Source organism: Prionailurus viverrinus, chromosome A1, assembly GCF_022837055.1.
Source record: "Prionailurus viverrinus isolate Anna chromosome A1, UM_Priviv_1.0, whole genome shotgun sequence".
In the NCBI taxonomy this organism is placed as follows: Eukaryota; Metazoa; Chordata; class Mammalia; order Carnivora; family Felidae; genus Prionailurus; species Prionailurus viverrinus.
Window position 1 is genome coordinate 229,645,463 of NC_062561.1, and position 5,733 is coordinate 229,651,195.

The 5,733-nt window shown below is 44.1% G+C and overlaps 1 non-coding gene across 1 annotated transcript; it reads left to right on the top strand.

Moving 5' to 3' along the window:
* Positions 1-235: 235 nt before the first annotated feature.
* On the top strand, positions 236-298 carry LOC125147441 (U7 small nuclear RNA). Its single transcript, XR_007145192.1, has one exon. It is a non-coding gene; the product is annotated as a U7 small nuclear RNA (small nuclear RNA).
* The last annotated feature ends 5,435 nt before the right edge of the window (positions 299-5,733 follow it).

A 5,733-nucleotide genomic window follows, 5' to 3' on the forward strand; every position in this document is an offset into this window, starting at 1 on the left:
CCTACTAAGATAACATTTCTGTAACTTTAAGCATGATGTATATTTAGGGTCCAAGCAGCAGAGATCACTCACTTAGGCCACGCATTTTGTTTAGAGCCGGGTGATGCCTGCAAGATCATCTGGCCACCTACCTCGTGTTGTTCACGAGGGAAGAGGTGACCAGCGTGGCTGGTGGTTTATCAGTGTCGTCTAACCAACCAGTATGTGGGCGTCAGGATCAGAAGTGTGACTTCTCTAGTGTTATAGCTCTTTTAGGATTTGTCTAGCAGGCTTTCCGGTCTTTACCCGAAGGACCCCCCCCCCCCCCAAAAAAAAAAAGAAGTGTGGCTCCCCCGAGCCAGGGCAACATTACTTCTCTGGACATAAGTGGAAGTGTCATCAAGGAAAAGACGAGAAAAGGTGGAAGAATGTTCCTGAGATTCTCTTTCCTTTGGCATGCCCCTCTCCTGGTGCCAACAGTTCCCAGGTCTTACACTTGCACTTGAGAGGCACTGTAAGGAACAACATCTGGAAGGCGCATTTAGCACGGAGCCTCCCTCCTTCTCTGGCCTCCGCCTGCAGAACGTGGATGTTCCGTTTAGTGTATGCTCTCCTCGAAATGCATCAGCTTTCTGTATCCTCCTCTGGGATTTTTCCTGCCTTTCCCCCTTCCTTTTCTTTGAACTCAGGCAGAGGAGACTTTCAGAAAATGCATGCGTCTTTTTTCAGCTTTTGCTGCACAATTTCAACCCGTGGAAATGGGGGCAAAAGCAACAACCCGTATCACTTCACCTGGAGCTTTTAAGATAACTGCTTTTTGAGGGGAGGCAGCTCAAATGATGTTGAATGAATATATTTTTAGTTCCTTTTTATTATGAGTTTGTTCTTCTGTTATGATTTTTTAAATGATGATGGAATCAAGAACGCAAGTACTGTTTTGGCCTTGCAGGCACAGATGTCATGTTTTCAAGATGAAAGGACCCATAGCAAAAGTAAAGAATGAAAGCTTTGCTTACATTTCTTCAGTCACCTAGTCTCCAAAATATACTCTTTCTCCAGATCCCCCTGTTCCTGTTTGAATTATTATGGTTCTTCACTTTACCCAAGCTTGACAAAATGGAACCTATCTTTGACCCCTGGGTTTTCTTTCTTCCATCACGGATGGTCAAATTCCATCTGTGTTTTTTTCCCCATTCCTTCGTCAACCAGGATTTCTATAAAAAAAAAAAATAGCTTAGGGGTAGCAAAATGGAGGCTGGGAGAAGAGGATTTGCCTCTTTTTATTTAGCTCGTTTGTTTCCTTTTTAAAAAAATTTTAAGGGGTGCCTGGGTGGCTCAGTCGGTTGAGCGTCCGACTTCAGCTCAGGTCACGATCTCACGGTCCATGAGTTCGAGCCCCGCATCAGGCTCTGGGCTGATGGCTCAGAGCCTGGAGCCTGCTTCCGATTCTGTGTCTCCTTCTCTCTCTGCCCCTCCCCCATTCATGCTCTGTCTCTCTCTCTCTCTCTCAAATAAAAATGTTAAAAAAAAATTAAAAAAAATATCTATTTATTTTTGGGAGAGGGAGACAGAGTGCAAGCACGGGCGGGGCAGAGAGAGAGGGAGACACAGAATCCGAAGCAGGCTCCAGGCTCTGGGCTGTCAGCACAGAGCCCGACACGGGGCTCGAACCCACGAAGCATGGGGTCATGATGCATTGAGGCACCATGATCGGATACATTGCTTTTCCAGAATTTTAATTAATTGAAAAAAGCTTGTTGAGACTTACTTGACCATAGATCAAAAAAATCACCTGTCACCCTGGTGTATCCATACAAATGTAAGTGCGATGAATTGGCTAAGAAATTTCTAAAGCTTCTTCATGTCAGGGTGTGACCCTTCTGGGATTCTTTCCATCCACTGCCATTCATTCTGTAAGTTGTGATGCTGGTGTTTTCCTGATCTTCCCAGAAGGTGTCAGTGGAAGATTTTCAGAAAACAACCAGGACGCATCTTCCTTCTTCAAATGCATCTTCAGTGGTTTGTTAACTAACATCAGGTGCAGCTATAGCCTTGTCATGCCACCTGGAGTGACTACTAAGTCTGCATAAACTCTGATAATGACAACCATGTCACGATGGTTGCCGAGCAACAGCCGTCATAAGGGTCCCTATCAGATACACCTAATTTCAATACAATAAAAAGCTCAAAAAAGATGCAACTCACAGTTGATGAAATATGGTACTTTCTCATCCCACTGAACTTGTTTGCCATTTTTATATGCTGCCCACTGTATCATTGTTTAGAAGGTCATTAAACTGATAAATGCATTTGATCCTGCTGGCCTCAGGAACGCGTTTCTTAGAGACGGAAATCTAGGATAAATGTGTAGATGGTAACTGATAAAACTTGGATCCAATACTTTTTGGGACATAGAAATCAAGACCAAAATTTCCAAATAGCTCTAGACTGGAGTTTGTGGGGCAGGCTAAATCCCTTGAGAATTTGCCCCCTACCTTGCTGTTGCCACTAATTGTAGTGATAACATTTTTGCCAAGAAAAAATACGGTCACATTTTTCATTTCTTACGTGCCTATGAGGATCCAGGAGTTTTACATACATTTCAATTATCACCTGTTTCTTAGGCAGGTGGATTTATTTCTAATGTACAATTTAGGAAACAAAAGCTCCCTCTGATGTCCTCTTGCTACAAGAGAACAGAGCTGGGATTTAAGTCCAGGTCTGTCTGACCTCAGTGGTTGTACTTTTCTATATTGCCACATGGCATAGGTTGCACACATAGGGCTGCGAGGCCCAAGGTAGGTGAGTCTCCATAATTCAGGGATGGAGAGTTCAGCAATGTAAGCCTGACATGGTAATTATTCAGAATACAGATCCAGGTGAAGCTTGTACCTTATTTTCTTTCTTAAGGGCACGTTTCACAATTTGTAATGACATCCTATTTATAATTATGTATTTATTACTATGTGGTTTATTTAATATCTTCCTCCAACGAAGGCAGGAATGACGGCTTGTCACCGATTCTGAGATATACAGTTTTCACATTTTAACATCTGTGGATCCAGAATGCATCTTAACATTGAGGTTGTGTTCAGGTTTACTTGGCAGCATTTTATCTTTCTCTTTAAGTGTTCCATAAAATAATTACGCATATCACAGTTCAGTTTTTACTGTTTGATTAAGTGTGTTTTTTAATTAGCTGCTGTATGCTTCGTATGTAGCACAGTTGCCCGGCCCCATAAAAAGGCACTCACAGACATTTGTTGAATGAATGAATGAATGAATGAATGAATGAGTGAATGAATGGAAGTAGAACTTCAAACCTTGCCTGAAGGTACTTGGATTTCTGGATGAAGTCCTTTCCCTCCATGAGGCCCATTGTCCACCCTTGTTTCCTCATTAAGTCTGATGTAAGATTTGTTTATGGCCAGTACTCGTAGGCTGGAAGAGTGCGCTGTCCACACAGACAGGGCTGGGGTGTCTCTGGCATAACCGTTCCTGTAGGAGGAGTCTTGCCCACTGTCGCCTGGTGGAAACTACTCATATGAAAACCCTCCTGAGACTCCCTCCAAGTAATGATTGATAACTCCTCTCCAGCAACCAGAAATCAATTTTATTTCAGGCCGACAGTGAGGGGCGGATGGTCAGATGTAGATTCAGGCTTGTGCTTTGCCTTGGTTGTGCTGCTAACGACAATTCTCGGTTAGCTTCCTTCGTTTGAGGGGATCCCTGAAGGCACCTGCCTCTGCCTTGCCCAAAGGGGGTTGATTTCAGCGACAGGGGTTGGAAGACTTTGCAGTTTAACCGCGGAGCCTCGAGAGAGCCATGGTTATGCCTGCCAAACACAAAATGAATACCATCAGCCATCTGCGGGAATTTTTCCAGAAAGTAACTCTTCCCAAGAGATAATGTTGTAAATGGGCTGCTGGCACAAAGATAGTGCCTGACACACCATTAGGGAAGCGCCATCGAAGGTAACTAATGAAAGATAAGCACACATATAATGAAGCGTAACCTCTGTCCAGAGGTCATGCGTTGACGGAGGGTTCTTGGGACTGACACTAAGAGGCTGAACAAAGAGGATGAGAAAACACTGCTATTTGCTGGTGACCTTTCAACCCCGCACAGAGGAGAATGACTTCTAGTCTAGACACCTTCTTCATTCACAATTAGAACAGGAAACAGCCGCTCACCGATACCCAGAGGTTGATTTAAAAAATGTTCCATAAACAAAGTCTAACTTTCTATGCTCCAGTTCTTTGCTTACCAAATAAGATTCAGGTCTAAGTGTTCTCTCTTGTATTAACCCTACATGTGGAGGCCACACCCTAGTAGCAGGTCAGACTTCCAAGTTCAGATACCAAATTAGCATCCAAATCAGCAGTAGGTGTTTCTTTTTTCTTTTTTTTTCATGAGTTGGGGGAAGGAGCAGAGAGAGAGGGAGACACAGAATCGGAAGCAGGCTCCGGGCTCTGAGCTGTCAGCACAGAGCCCGACGCGGGGCTTGAACCCATGAACCGTGAGACCAGGCCCTGAGCCGATGTTGGATGTCGGACACTTAACCGACTGAGCCACCCAGGTGCCCCAGCAGTAGGTGTTTCAAACCAAATTAGCATCTTGGTTTTCCAGTCAGTCTTGTAAGGTTAGTTAGTAGAATATTAGTAAGATGAGTCCCCTGTTTCCTGATTATCCTTGGGATTTGAGTTCCTGAGACTTGAACTCCAAGGACCAAATCCTGGATTTAACAATGACCTACCTCTGTTTTTTGTTTTTAATTTATTTTTGAAGGAGAGAGAGAGAGACAGAGCATGAGCAGGGGAGGAGCAGAGAGAGAGAGGGAGACATGGAATCCGAAGCAGGCTCCAGGCTCTGAGCTGTCAGCACAGAGCCCGATGTGGGGCTTGAAATCACAAACTGTGAGATCATGATCTGAGCCAAAGTCGGACGCTTAACTGACTGAGCCACGCAGGCGCCCCAACAATGGCCTACCTTAAATGTCCTGCTCTCTATTCGTCTTGACGAGAGAAATTGGATCTCTCAAATCACGTTGGCCATGGTTTCCCATTCATGTCTTCACAGTAAGGACGATCAAGATATTTAGTCACATAGAAAAATTACGTTGGTTTATTTGTATGTACAACTGGGTGAGCAAAAGTAATTTATGGACATCATTTTCCATTTGCATATGAAATAGGCTTCCCTTTATGGGAGGAAACGGCTCCTTTGGGGCACAATCAGCCCATCTGACAATTAGTCACAATTAGTCACAATGCTGGCAGTTAATCGTGCACATCAAGTTGTTCAGTCCAAGTAATACTGAATTTCTTGACTTGAGCAATTCATTCAGAGTGGCTTTCTCTGCTTTCTATTTTGATGTGGTTTAAAGTTTCTCACTGTTCAAGGAAATCAGTCAAATACCTCTGTTGACTCCAAGCGTACTGTTGGGCAGTGTATGGAATTCAACGAACATCAGAAGTGACGCAACCGAGCAGTTCAAATGCTTTGATTGGTTGATAAACACAAGTGAGGGACACAGTGCACTGTAGGGATGTAAACGGTATTGCCCTAACAACACAGGCTTCGGAGCAGAGGAGAGGCCGAGGGGGGAGACTCTAGAAGGAAAACTTGAATAGTACAGGTGCACTTTTAATTTTTATCCTGTGCATATGGTGAGTAATGCGTGCAGATTGGACATGTGAAGGTGAAGTTCTGGTCCTCCAGAGCAGGGTTCACTTGAAAGCCTGTTGGATGAGG